We start from the raw sequence: 15715 nt of genomic DNA on the forward strand, positions 1-15715 counted from the left end.
TGTTGTGGCATCAAAGCCTTAGACATATTGGAGAGAAGGGCCTTTGAGTACCTCATAGTAAAGGTATGGTATAAGGTATGAGTAATATCTCTCTGGAATTTGATTTCTGTGAAAATTGTGTATATGGGAAGTAGAAATATGTAAGTTTCCCCTCTGGTGGTAAGAGGGTGAAACAAATATTAAAACTTGTGAATAGTGATGTTTTTTGACCTGTGAAGGTTCCATCACTCGGTAAGTTTGTGTACTATGTATCATTTATAGATGATTTCTCAAGGAATACATGGATATATTTCCTTAAGAAGAAATCTAAAGTCTTTGACAAGTTTAAAGAATTTAAGGCTCTAGTGGAAAACCGGATAAAGAAGAAGATAAAGGTGTTGAGGATAGATAACAGTGGAGAGCTCCGTCGCAAGAAATTTGAAGAATTATGTAAGAAGTGTGGTATAGCAAGGCAGAAGACTACTCCATAGACACCTTAGCAAAATGGAGTTGCAAAAAGAATGAACAAGACATTGATGGAAAGGGCAAAAAGCATGCTTAGTGGTGTTGAGTTAGGATAGGAATTCTAGGCAGAGGTGCTGGAGACAGCATGTTACCTGGTCAACAGATCACCTTCATTAGCATTAGAGGATAAGACTCCATAAGAGGTATGGACTGGTAAGAAACCCTCTCTTTCACATCTGAGGGTATTTGGATGTGATGCATATGTACATGTTCCAAACGAGAAAAGAACCAAGTTGGATAGTAAATCTGAAAAGTGCATCTTTATTGGGTATAAGGATGGTTTAAAGGGTTATAAGCTTTGGAACCTTGTAATCAGGAAGGTTGTGTATAGCCGATATGTGGTGTTCAGAAAGGTGAAAGATGTTATTAAACATGAAGTCCAACCAAAGGAACCTGATAAGATAGAGTTTGAGCTTAAGGAGGAAGAATCAGACTCTACAATAGAGGAGGAATCAGAAGATGAAGAGCCACAAACTCCGGGTGTGAGAAGATCAATTCGAGAAAGAAGGAAACCTGAAAGGTATAGTCCATCTACTTTCTATTAAAAATTTTATTTTCTATTACTAATGATGATCCCAAAACTGTGTGTAGGTTTTAACCCTGTACAGGAATTACCTGCATACGAGTTCTTAAACAATGAAAATAAACAATGCGAGAGCATAACCCATAAAACAAATATGCACAGAGATTTTTCACTGGATCCCAAAATCGGGACTACCAGCTTGATTTTTCATTATGTTCCTTTCAATGTTACATGGACCGATAACCATCGCGTCCAAAAAACATGTGTGAAAATCATGCACAAAACCATAGGTGGGTCAGCCCAACCTAACATATGGTCCAAAACCAAAATTTTCCGGGGCGCTGCCCCAGACCCCATAAAGTGGGGTTACGGGTGCCCTTCAAACCCCTATTAACTACGTGGAAAGAATATAACACAACCCAACAATCTCCCACTTGTTGTTTTCTTTCCACAGGGGGCCACAAGAGAGCTTAGTCATTTTTTCAGCCCTGAGATTCCCATTGCTTCTCTACACCAAGAGAACTTCTCAGAGCTCACAGATTTTCTCAATGCATTTGCAGCATTCTTCAAAGTGTCCACCTTTACCAGCAACACCTTTCTGTCTTCTATCATATCCCTCACAAAGTGATATTGAACATCAATGTGCTTTGTCTTTGAATGATAAGCAGGGTTCTTTGCCAAGAAAATTGCACTTTGGCTATCACAGTCTATTCTTATAGCTCCCTGTACTAACCCCATACTTGAACACAATCTCTGCAACCAAACTGCTTCCTTGCTTGCATGAGTGGCTACCATGTATTCTGCCTCTGTAGTTGATAGTGCCACTACAGATTGTTTCTTACTCATCCAACTGACTGCACCTCCAAATAGGTTAAACACATACCCACTTGTAGATCTTCTCTGATCCAGATCTCCAGCCCAGTTTGCATCAACAAAGCCATGAATATCCAACACTCTGTCCAATCCTGGTCTTCCTTGGTAGCACAAACCATAATCACTAGTGCCACGCAAATACCAGAGAACCCACTTCACTGTTGTCCAGTGCTCCTTCCTAGGTTTTGACATAAACCTTCTCAATACTCCCACTGCATGTGCAATGTCTGGTCTAGTACAGACCATTGCATACATCAGGCTACCCACTGCACTTGCATATGGAACACGGGACATGTCCTCTTCCTCTTCTTGTGTCTTGGGACACTGTTCAACAGATAACCTCACACCTACAAGAATAGGAACCTTCACCGGTTTACTATCCTGCATATTAAACCTCTGGAGTATTGTCTCGACATACTTCCTCTGGTTTAACCAGAGCTTCCTCTTTGACCAATCTCTTTAAATTTCCATGCCCAAAATATAGTTTGCAGCACCAAGATCTTTCATGTCGAATTTGGAGGACAATTGGGTCTTAAAATCCTGGATAATTTCTTTGTCATTTCCAACCAGCAACATATCATCCACATACAAGACTAGATAAATAATACGGTCACCAATTAATTTAAAATACAAACAATGATCTGCTTTGCTTCTGGTGAAGCCAAGTCCCCGTATAAATGTATCAAATTTTTGATACCACATCCTTGGTGACTGTTTTAACCCATACAGAGACTTCTTTAACTTGCATACCAGTTCTTTCTTACCCTTCACCGTAAAGCCTTCAGGTTGCTTCATGTAGATTTCCTCTTCCAAATCCCCGTGAAGAAATGTTGTCTTCACATCCATATGTTCTACCTCAAAATCAAAAGCAACAGCAACAGATAAAAGTAATCTAATAGAAGTTACCTTGGCAACAGGAGAAAAACTATCACCAAAATCAATTCCCGACACCTGGGAATAACCTTTTGCTACCAACCGAGCTTTGTATTTCTCCACCTTTCCTTCTGCATTTATCTTCTTCTTGAACACCCATTTGCTGCCAATGGGTTTCCTTCCAGCCGACAACTCACCAGATCCCAAGCCTCATTTTTGTGCAAAGATTCCATTTCATCGACCATGGCCTCTTTCCATAGTTTTCCATCCTCTGAATCCACTGCTTCCTTCACAGTTCTGGAATCATTATCAGTAACAGAAAAAAACAAAATTTGAACTGAAAGCAGATGGACTATACCTTTCTGGTTGCCTTCTTTCTCAAATTGATCTTCTCACAGCCGGAGTTTGTGGCTCTTCATCTTCTGATTCCTCCTCTGCTGCAGAGTATGATTCTTCCTCCTTTGGCTCAAACTCTATCTTCTCAGGTTCCTTTGGTTGGACTTCATGTTGAATAACATCTTTTACCTCTCTGAACAACACATCTCGGTTGTACACAACCTTCCGTGTGACTGGGTTCCAAAGATTATAACCCTTTAAACCATCCTTATACCCAATAAAGATGCACTTTTCAGATTTACTATCCAACTTGGTTCGTTTCTCCTTTGGAACATGTACATATCCATCACATCCAAATACCCTTAGATGTGAAAGAGAGGGTTTGTTACCAGTCCATACTTCTTATGGAGTCTTATCCTCCAACGCTGATGAAGGTGATCTGTTGATTAGGTAACATGCAGTATCCACCGCCTCTGCCCAGAATTCCTGTCTTAACCCCGCACTGAGCATGCTTCTTGCCCTTTCCATCAACGTCTTGTTCATTCTTTCTGTGACTCCATTTTGCTGAGGTGTATATGGAGTAGTCTTCTGCCGTGCTATACCACACTTCTTACAAAATTCTTCAAATTCCTTGCTGCAAAATTCTCCACCATTATCTGTCCTCAGCACCTTTATCTTCTTCTCTGTCTGATTTTCCACAAGAGCCTTAAATTCTTTAAACCTGTCAAAAACTTCAGATTTCTTCTTAATAAAATATATCCATGTATTCCTTGAGAAGTCATCTATGAATGATACATAGTACACAGATTTACCCAGTGATGGAACCTTCACAGGTCCAAACACATCATTGTGCACAAGCTCTAATATATGTTTCGTCCTCTTACCACCAGAGGGGAAACTCACCCGACTCTGCTTCCCATATACGCAATTTTCATAGAAATCAAAATCCAGAGAACTATTTTTCATACCTTCTACCATACCTTTACCATGAAGTATTCGAAGGCCCTTCTCTCCAATATGTCCAAGCCTTTGATGCCACAACATGGTCTTCTCTCGAGAGACCACTAGATTCTCTACTCCATTTTCAGGAACCATAGAACTATTGCACCCATCAACAACAGTGCTACCTTGCAGCTTGTATAGAGTTCCAATCTGAACTCCCCACATTGATATCAGTGCTCCTCGAACCATCTTGCAGGTATCTTTCTCAAACACCGTCTTTACACCTGAATCGTCCAACTTGCTTATAAAAATCAGATTTCTGGCCAATGCAGGAATATGTAGAACACCCGGAAGTGTTCTAACCCTTCCACCTTGCAACTTCAACTTTACTTTTCCCCGACTAATGATTCTAGCCTTCCTATCATCTCCTAAGAAGACATCACCACCATCATATTTCTCATACTCGCAGAACCACTCTCTATGGGGAGTGAAGTGAAAGGATGCACCTGAGTCAATCAACCATGCCTCATGATCTACATGTGTACTTGAAGAAGCCAAGTACACATTCCCACCTTTATCTGAGGTGGTTTTCGCCTCTGCAGAAGGAGCATCATCAGATCCCTTTCCTTTATCAGGAGCTTTAGATTTACAATCCCTTCTGAAGTGCCCTTCCTTTCCGCATTTCCAGCACACCACCTTTGTAGGTTTTCCTGGAGATTTAGATCTCCCTCTATATTTAGAACTCCCACTCGATGACTTATTTTTGTTTCTGTTCTGGGACCGTCCTCGTACCGACAAGGCATCACCATTATGGTTGTCCATATTTTTCCGTCTCATCTCCTCCGTCAGCAAGGATGAGACTATTTCATCAGACTAAAAAGTAGTTTCATTGCTACCTATTGCAATAACCAGACTATCCCACGAATCTAGTAGAGAACACAACAGACTGATGCACTTATCTTCATCTGAAATGTTAATATCAACAGATAATAACTAACTTACCATAGTATTAAACGCATTCAGATGCTCTATCACCGAGTCTCCATCTTTCATCCTCAGGTTATACAGCTTTTTCCGCAGGAACAGTTTATTCACGAGAGACTTAGATTGGTACAAAGTCCCTAGCTTGACCCACAAAGCCTTTGGTGTAGCTTCCCCTGATACATTCAGCAATACTGAATCTGAGACACACAATCGTATTGTGCTCTTTACCTTCCGATCCAACTTCTTCCATTCTTCATCGGTCACTCCCGATGGTTTAGTACCCGGATCTACCGTGATCCACTAATCTTTATCCACCAACAGATCCTCCATCTTGAGTTTCCACAACTCAAAATTCTGACCATTGAACTTCTCAATCTCTATCTTTCCACTGCTCACCATCTTCTTTCACCACCAGAATCGATCTCGCAGATCTCCCACTGAACAGGGTCTACCACAGGCCTGAGCGAAACCCCTCAGCAACAAAGGCATCCCCTTGAAGCCAAAACAGCTCCGATACCAAATGTAGGTTTTAACCCTGTACAGAAATTACCTGCATACGAATTCTTAAACAAAGGAAATAAACAATGCGAGAGCATAACCCATAAAACACATATGCACAAAGATTTTTCCCTGGGTCCCAAAAACCGGGACTACCAGCTTGATTTTTCATTATGTTCCTTTCAATGTTACAATACATATTTGTACATGCCGAAGCATCCGATACCATGGACCGAAAACCATCGCGTCCAATACCATGGGTCGAAAACCATCGTGTCCAAAAACATGTGCGAAAATCATGCACAAAACCATAGGTGGGTCCGCCCAACCTAACATATGGTCCAAAACCAAAATTTTCCAGGGCGCTACCCCGGACCCCATAAAGTGGGGTTACGGGTGCCCTTCAAACTCCCTATCAACTACGTGGAAAGAGTATAACACAACCCAACACTGTGAAGGAAGTAGTAGACTGAGAGGATGGAAAACTCTAGAAATAGGCCATGGCTGATGAAATGGCATCTTGGCACAAAAATGAGGCTTGGGATCTAGTGGGGTTGCCGGCTGGAAGGAAACCCATTGGAAGCAAATGGGTGTTCAAAAAGAAAACAAATGCAGAAGGAAAGGTGGAGAAATACAAAGCTTGTTTGGTAGCAATAGGTTATTCCCAGGTGATGGGAATTGATTTTGGTGATATTTTTTCTCCTGTTACCAAGGTAGCTTCTATTAGATTACATTTATATGTTGTTGTTGCTTTTGATTTTGAGGTAGAACAGACGAATGTGAAGACAACGTTTGTTCACGAGGATCTGGAAGAAGAGATATACATGAAGAAACCTAAAGGTTTTGTGGTGAAGGGTAAGAAATAAACAGTATGGAAGTTAAAGAAGTCTTTGTATGGGTTAAAACAGTCACCAAGGATGTGGTATTAGAAATTTGTTTCTTTTATATGGGGACTTGGCTTCACCAGAAGCAAAGAAGATCATTGTGTGTATTTTAAATTAATTGGTGACCGTGTTATTTATTTGATCTTGTATGTGGATGATATGTTGCTGGTTGGAAATGACAAAGAAACTATCCATGATATGGAGACCCAACTGTCCTCCAAATTCGACATGAAATATCTTAGTGCTACAAACTATATTTTGGGCATGGAAATTAAAAGAGATCAGGTTAAATTAGAGGAAGTATGTTGAGACAATACTGCAAAGGTTTAATATGAAGGATAGTAAACCAGTGAAGGTTCCTATTGTTGTAGGTGTGAGGTTATATTCCAATTAGTGTGCCAAGACATAAGAAGAGGAAGAGGACATGTTCCATGTTCCAGATGCAAGTGAAGTCGGTAGCTTGATATATGCAATGGGCTATACTAGACCAGACATTGCACATGCAGTGGGAGTATTGAGTATTTTTATGTCAAAACCAGGAAAGGAGAACTGGACAACAGTGAAGTGGGTTTTCAGGTATTTGTGTGGCACTAGTGATTATGGTTTGTGCTACAAAGGAAGACCAAGATTGGAGAGAGTGTTGAATATTCATGGCTTTCTTGATGCTGGCTGGGCTGGAGATAAGGATCAAAGAAGATATACAAGTGGGTATGTGTTTAAACTATTTGGAGGTGCAATCCGTTGGATGAGTAAGAAACAATCTGTAGTGGCACTATCAACTACAAAGGCAGAATACATGACAACCACTCATGCAAGCAAGGCAGAAATTTGGTTGAAAAGATTGTGCTTGAGTATGGGGTTAGTACAATGGGTTATAAGGATAGACTGTGATAGACAAAGTGAAATTTTCTTGGAAAAGAACCTTGCATATCATTCAAAGACAAAGCACATTGATTTTCAATATCACTTTGAGATGGATATGATAGAAGGAAAAAAGGTGTTGCTAGTAAAGGTGGACACTTTGAAGAATACTGCAAATGCATTGACAAAGGCTGGATAAGTTACTAAGCTCTCTTGTGGTCCCCCATGGAAAGAAAATAACAAGTGGGAGAATGTTGGGTTGTGTTATATTCTTTCCACAACTAGCCCGTGTAGTTAACTGAGGGGTTAGAGGGGGGGCGGAGCCCCCCCTTCATTGTATTGATTACGTAGCGGGGGGATTACAAGGGGTTTGAGGGGTGCAGGTAACCCCCCTCTATGGGGTCTGGGGCAGCGCCCTAGGAAATTTTGTTTTTTGGACCCTATATTAGATTGCACGGACCTACTAATGGTTTTGTGCATGATTTTCACACATGGTTTTAGACGTGATGGTTTTTCTATCCATGGTATTGGATGCTTCAAAATGTATAAATATTTATTGTAACATTGAAAGGAATATAATGAAAAATCAAGCTAGTAATCTCAGTCTTGGGATCTAGGGGAAAAATCTCTGTGTATATGTGTTTTATGTGTTATGCTCTCACATTGTTTATTTTCTATGTTCTAGAATCATATGAAGGTAATTTCTGTATGGGGTTAATACCTACATCCGAACCCAAACAATAGGTAGGCTCAACAAGCATATAGTGGAGAGACATCATACCCAACTTATCTTGTAGAAATCTAGGAGATCAACCTAAGACCTAGGAGAATTCCCCCTGACAAACAACCTCCCACTCCACATAGGGAGGTTGAGGAAGAAAGAGAGGAAAGTAACCTTAAAGAAATCCACCCTTTCCTGAGAGATTAACCCAACCACTCCATCCTACCCATAAGAAACTGAACATATGGGAGAGTTGGAAAACCTATGTGTAAAGATTCCCCTCCTCCAAGCAATCAAGAATGTTCCCATTTATAGTAAGTTTATTAAGGAGAAGTGCTTCAAGCATCTACGAAGAAGAAAAATGGATGCCCCTACCATTAATGTCATTCGACAGTTTTCTGACTTAATGTTGGGGCAGGTAATATGTCCAAAATATTCAGACCCTGGAAGCCCTATAGTAAATGTCCACATTAATGGCACCATTGTCCCACACATTTTGATTCATCTTGGGGCTGCCATTAATGTGATGACCAAGGACACCATGCTCAAGCTTAACTTCCAAGGGTCATTGACAATGACCACAACAGTTCTGCAACTTGCAGACCATTCCATAGTCACCCCTAAGGGAACTGTGTAGGATGTGATGGTCTCCATTGACTTGGAGTACCATACAGATTTCCTAGTTCTCCATACTAAGGCTAAGCTTATTGGTTACCCTATCATCCTTGGGAGGCCATGGTTGGCCACAACTCATGCTTAGATTAGTCGCAGAGCTGGGAATATGACCATCAAGAATGGGCATATGTCAAAACAATTAGTCTTATACCCTCCTGCTCAACCTACCCTAGAGCATGATTTACCTTTATGGTTAGAGGAGGTGGAAGAAGATGAGGTTTATGCTGCCCAACTTTATGCTCTGGGAGCAACCATAAGAGGAGGACAACAAGATGAGGATGACTTAATTGAACACCTGCTCCAAAGTCCAACTCCTTGTTCATTACCATTAGACGAAGAAGTAAGGGAAACTGAGAACAATCATCTAATTGACTTATGCTTGGTTATTTACAACCCACTCCATGTTAAAACCATAGAATTTGGCCAAGAGAAAAATTTCAACATTAATCCATCTCTTTCTGCTTTAGAAGAGGAAAAGCTATGCAACATGTTAAGAGAGAACTTAAAAGCCTTCGCTTGGAGCTATAAGGAAATGAAGGAAGTACACCCCTCAGTGTGTACTCACCACATATACATCAAAGAAGGTTGCAAGACAGTCAGACAAGCACAAAGGAGGATGAATCTAGCTCTTAAAGACATAGTCAAAGAAGAACTACAAAAACTGCTAGATGTAGGATTCATTTACCCTATCTCAGATAGTGAGTGGGTCTCTCCTTTAGTGTTAATTCCCAAGGAAAATGGTAAGTGGAGGATTTGTGTTGATTATAGGGAGTTAAACAAAGCTAAAAAGAAGGACAATTTTTCCCTACCCTTCATTGACCAAGAGCTAGATGGCCTAGCAGGGAATAAGTTCTTTTCCTTCCTAGATGGATTCAACGGGTACAACCAAATCCAAATCTACCCAAAAGACTAGGATAAGACCACATTCAACTATCCTTGGGGTACTTTTTCCTATAGGGTCCTTCTTTTTGGCCTATGAAATGCTCCTACCACTGACTAGAGAGCAGTCTTGAGTATTTTTGATAAATTAGTACATGATGCAGTAGAAATATATATGGATGACTTTACACCTTATGGTTGTGATTTGTAGGAAGCCCTCACTAACCGAGGCAAAGTATTACACAAATGCATTGAAATGAATCTATCTCTTAGTCAAGAAAAATGTGAATTCTTAATGACTGAAGGGACTGTGCTAGGTCTTTCAATATCTTAGCAAGGACTATAGGTGGAACGAAACAAAATAGCAATGATCCAAAGCATCCCACCTTTACAAGACCAGAGAGATGTCAGGAGTTTCTTTGGGTCAGCTAGATACTATCGAAGGTTCATAAAGGACTTCAACAAGATGGCCTCTCCTTTGTTTGGGTTGTTGGCAAAATATTTTGAGTTTATATGGTCAAAGAGTTGTCAAGAGGCCTTAGACATTCTAAAAGGTAAGATAACCACTGCACCAATCCTTAGAGCCCCAAACTAGGCCGTCCCTTTTCATATTCATGTTGATGCCTCACACAAAGCCATAGGAGCAGCCTTAGGTCAAGAAGAGGAGAAATTTCCCTATGCCATTTATTTTATCAGTAAGAACTTGTCAAAGGCTGAGATAAACTATATTGTGACTGAAAAGGAACTCCTAGATGTTGTGCATTCGTTGAACATATTTAGGCATTACATTATAGACTATCAAACATTTGTGCATACTAATCATGCTACAATCAAATATTTAATGAACAAACCAAATGTAAATGCTAGAATTATAAGATGGTTTCTATTATTACAACAGTTTGATATAACTATTGTTGATAATCTTGGTAAGGAAAATGTTGTTTCTCACCTTCTATCTAGGATGAATCTGCCTGCAGGTGAAGAAGGAATGGTGGATGACTAGTTACTAGATGAGAATTTGATTACTATTTCAGTTCTCTCCCCATGGATTGTTGATATAGAAAACTACCTTGTATCATCACAGTTCCCACTAAGCTTTCCCTCCAAAGAAAAGAGCAAGATAGTCAGAAAGAGCACCCCCTTCACCTATATTGGGGGAAATCTATTCAAAACTAACCCAGATCAAATCTTAAGAAGGTGTGTAAGGGAAGAGGAAGTCTTTGACAACCTTTTGACCTATCATGATGGGCCTTGTGGAGTTCACTTTGCAACAAAGAGGAGAACATTCAGAGTGTTGCAAGCAGACTATTATTGGCCTACTCTTCATTAGGATGTGAAAAAGTACATTAGTCGGTGTGATTGGTGCTAGAGTATGGGAAAGCCTACTCCAAGAGATAAAATGCCCCTACAACCTCAAGTGACTTTCGAGCCATTTGACAAGTGGGGCATGGACTTCATTAGGCATATCAACCCTCCTTCAAAGAAGAAACAACACATCATTGTGTGCACTGATTATTTGACTAAGTGGGATGAAACCAAGGTAATTAAGGTAGCAACAGAAGAGAAGGTGGCTGAGCTCCTAAGGGAGAATATATCCTACAAATTTGGGTACCCTAGAGACCTAGTTACAAACCAAGGCACCCAGTTTACCTTCAGCATGATTGAAGAACTACTCAGCCATCACCAAATCAAGTATAGGATCTCCATTCCTTATCATCCACAAGCTAATGGGCAAGTGGAGGTGACCAACCAGGCACTGAAGAACATCTTAACCAAGGTAGTGAACAACAGCAGGAAGGATTGGCTAGAAATATTAGCTGAGACCACTTGGGCCTATAATACAACATGGAAGACCACCACTGGGTTTACACCGTATGATATGGTCTATGGAAAGTAGGGTTTGTTTTCCATTGAGTTTGAATATAACACATTATGGATGGCAGCCCAACTAGATTTGGATCTCAGTCATGCATAGAAAGAAATATTGTTATATTTGAATGGCTTCGATGAATTCAAAATGCAGGCCCTCCTACATACAAAGATAGTTTAGCTTCAAAGGAAGATTTTGCATGAGAAACACATTAAAGAGAAGCAATTTCAAGAGGGATACTGGGCATTGTTATATGACTCTAGGTATAAAGACTTCAAGGGCAAGCTAAGGAAAAGATGGCTTGGATCTTATGTGGTGCAAAGATTCCATGACAATGGTTCAGTGCAAATTATAACTATTGATGAAGAGGCCATTTCATTTCTAGCTAATGGACATCGATTGAAAATGTACAAGAGGCCTTTATCAAAACAAGTGTTCATTGACAGTATCAATAAGACAGTGATGATGGTAGAGAAAGTTCCAGATCCTCCCTCACCAGGTCACTAAAAAGGGAAAAAGGAATAAGGATTCAGGTGAAAACCTCCATGAGACAACTGAGTCAAATATTTGGGTTGAAAACCCCATGAGGCGGCGAAAGGATGAGAAGAATGAAAAGGGTAAGAAGATCCCTAGGTGAAAGCCTTCCTTGAGGAACCTAGGGCAGATATCTAGGGTGAAAAGATCTCTAAAGCAGGCTGAGTGTTTTTAATATATATATATATATATATATATATATATATATATATATATATATATAGATGAAGAAAAAAAACATAATTTTTATTTCTAGGTGGGTGAGAAAGACAATCAACGAGAAAAGAAAATATCCAAAGGGAACCTTGCCTCACATCTATTCATCTTGTCCACTCCTTACCATGCATCCCTCCATCAATGCCATTCTTTTTCACTTCATTGCTTCAATTTAGGTGAATATTGTGCTTTCTAACATAATCACCTCAACCACTACCATCATCCCTGCATCCACATACACTCCTACTCCCTCTGTCCATTCATTACATCATCTCATAGCACTAGCCAACAACATGATCAAGAAATTCTATGGGAGACACCAAAGATTGCCAAGTGGTAGTTCAGGAGCTCCACAATAGCAACAACATCAGATCTAGGAGCTCCACAATAGCAACAACAACATCAGATCTTCAATCATAGACACTTGCAAAAGCTAATAAACCATCAGTAGACAATAGAGGAGGAAGAAGAATGACCATCAACGACACCTCTGATCTTTGACAACTACGTCATGGCAGAAAGACCACAGGTAAGTATCCCACTCAATTACTCATATGCATCATTTGATCGAAGTTTGTAATGATTAAGAGGTAGTTCTTCTATAAGTGAAAAGGTGGCAAAAAGGAAATTCTTTAATTAGTGTTATAGCTCCAAATCTCACTCTTATGGTTTGTGATGCTGCACTTATGGCCTAGGGCAACCCCTCCTTCCAGACCTGGTCCAAAAATTTAAAAAACAGTGTTTTATTCCCTGTACGCGACTTTGCCCTGTGTTAAACGCGTGTACACGCGAGTCTGTCATACCCAACCCGCGTGTATCTATTAAAACACTTAAAAAAAATAAAAATATAATTTCCTCTTTTTCGGGCGGTGATCGCGGGTTTACCTGCTGGATCACCTGTTAGTGCCCGTGGCCCAACTGTTCCCAACCAACTCCTAACTAAAAAACTACTTTGGAGAGGGTATAAAAAGACATCAAAGGGAAGGCCAGGGGAGAGAGAGAAAGGAGAGCAAGATTATTATGCTGAGATTTTTCCCTTAGACCAGGTCTGAAGTCCTTGGTGCATCCTGCACTTCCCCCATTTTGCATAGGAAACCCTTGTTTCCATGTGTATTGGTGATCATTCATCCTTGACATCATCATTGGGTAAGACTTGGAAGGAGCTCTTGTTGAAGGCTGGAGGCTAGAACGAATCCGGGAGGAAGCTTGCTTGGAGCCTGCTGAAGGTGTTCAGGTGATATCTTTCCGATATATGTACTTTATTTGCCTTTATATATAAAGAAACACGTCTTTGTTCCCGAATAATCTTTCTTTATGCTTATGAGATTCTTGTGTTGAATTCTTATGAAAGTGGTTACTTAAAGATTTTTTATAACTAACTTTATAGCATGAAGATGATTTATACATAAACTTCTATACATGTACTGTTGTGTTCTTTGATTTGTTTGTCTTGCAGGTCAGAGAAAGAAGAAGGGAACTCCAAGAAGGGTTTGCACCCTAACAGTCTTCTCGGACGTAGGACCTTAGGTATGTACCCTAAACATTAGAATTTGCTTAAAAGTAAAAAAGATGGCTGTGTGTGTGTGTTTCTTTGTATAAGCAATTTTCAGTCTGGTAGAGTCTCAGCCCAAAGGACTCTAGGGGTACTTTCCCTTCAACCAGAATTGGCGACTCCGCTGGGGACAACATTCTTGTTGTTCCTAGTTTGGGTAGTCCTCAAGCCAATCAAGGCTCAGTCCCTCTGTTTGTTGGTTCTGACTGTTTGATATTTTCTTGAACTCCAAGCTTTTCCAGTTTTTCAGTTTGTGTTTTTTATTTTTCTTGAAACACTTCATATACGCACTTTTTCTGGATTACAGAAGCGTATATACGCAAGTTGCACTAAGTAAACCCGCGTATACGCAGGTTTCCTTAGTTACAGTAGCGTGTACACGCATTCTGCAAGTAATTGCAGGCGCATATATTCCATAATTTTCAAGATTTATAATTTTTCTTTTGGCTGAATGTCTGTCTGGTGGTTTGGGTCAGTTTAAAGCAGTCAATTCCCAGTGACAGTTCTCTGTTTAACAGGGGGCATCTTGTTTCGAACTCTCTCTAGTTATAAGGAGTGCTAGTCTTGTTTTTCGTTGATTGCAAGCGTCATTGATTTTTGACACACAAGGTTTCTGTTTAAGAATCTTGATTGCTCTGTTTCGGCAGAGTGGGAAGATTGTCTTAAAATCTTTGTGTCCATTTTGTTTTCATGACATTTGTGTTTGCTTAACGAAATCATTTTTATGACCATTTGCTCCTTCGTTTCGGGAAAGTTGTTTGTTACCATTTCCTTGAAACTTGTCTTTTGATTTCTTGGACTTTCATTGCTGCTTTTGATTGTCAAAAGCGACTTCGAACACATTTTATTTTTGTTGAGTTCTCATCATTTCATTGGTGTCAATTCACAAAAGTATTTGGTTGCTTGTTTATCAATCATTGGTGTCAGTATTTTTGAGAGTTTTTCCTTTGAAAAAGACTTTTTGGTTTGATTGAAAGAAAATCTTTTGAAAGTTTTTGAGTTTCGCTTTCTTAAACTTGCTTCTCATCTGATTTCCTTTTTTGCGAAGTGAAAGTGCTTTGTTTTTTATCTTAAAACTTGTTTTTATTGTTTGGACGAAATGATTAGTAACAAATCATCTTCTATCTAAGCATTTCAGTGGCAAGACAAAATTTGGTAAAGCAACAACTTTCCTTCTTTGTTTTTAGAGTAGTATTTGAATCGTGCATCCACATTTAGTTCTTGCATTAGGGAAAGATTTGCATCTCTTTTTAGGCATATTTAGTTTTGTTAGTTTTTGTGAGTGTGGAGTCTGAAAAGAAAAAGAAAAAAAATTTTGTTTATATTACAAGTGCCTTCTGAACCTCATAGAAATTGCTATTCATCGAAAACAAAAGTGCATGTGCATGTAGCTAGGTTTTATTAATTTCTTTTGCGTCCATAAAACACCACAAGTTTCACCTCCATTACCTTTGACTTAAAGAACAGCCTAATAAAATCAAGCGCTTAATCAAAATCCACTAGAACTTTTTGTTTTAGTTATTACACCAACAAGTTTAGGATTTTAGGGCCTTGGATTAGGCGAGTGGAGAGTTAACTCTCCAAGGCCACACAAAACGTCAAACATAAGAGTCTGATTAAAGAGAGTAAATCCAATAGCGTTAGGGAGACCAGGAAAGCTCCGGATCTGGGAGTTAAGCACGAGGGTCTGTGAAGACAGGGAAGAGAGATACCCCCTCTCCTAATTGTCCGAACTTACCTCACGACTGTTCCGCCTGGCTTCTGCGACGAGTTGGTACCCATAGTTGCCTCTCATAGGGATCTGCATAGGTGGCTGCGGAGGGGAATCCCGTGGCACCTGAGGTCGACGTTGTATCACTCTCGACAGTACTTCCGGAGGGCACCCTTGCGAAGCTTGGGGGCTTGCACCGGCGCAGACTGTTGTTAGGAGGTCAGCGTAACTTCCTCTGATACCTTCGCTGATAGGACTGGGCCCTCATCATCCCAGACT

The 15715-nt window shown here is 40.1% G+C and overlaps 1 pseudogene; it reads right to left on the reverse strand.

Moving 5' to 3' along the window:
* LOC149148755 (3'(2'),5'-bisphosphate nucleotidase 1-like) overlaps positions 1-15715 on the reverse strand; it is a 77358-nt pseudogene that overhangs the window by 38017 nt on the left and 23626 nt on the right.

This window comes from Pinus tabuliformis, chromosome 9, assembly GCF_031772625.1.
Source record: "Pinus tabuliformis cultivar Carrire ecotype Pingquan chromosome 9, CPIR1, whole genome shotgun sequence".
In the NCBI taxonomy this organism is placed as follows: Eukaryota; Viridiplantae; Streptophyta; class Pinopsida; order Pinales; family Pinaceae; genus Pinus; species Pinus tabuliformis.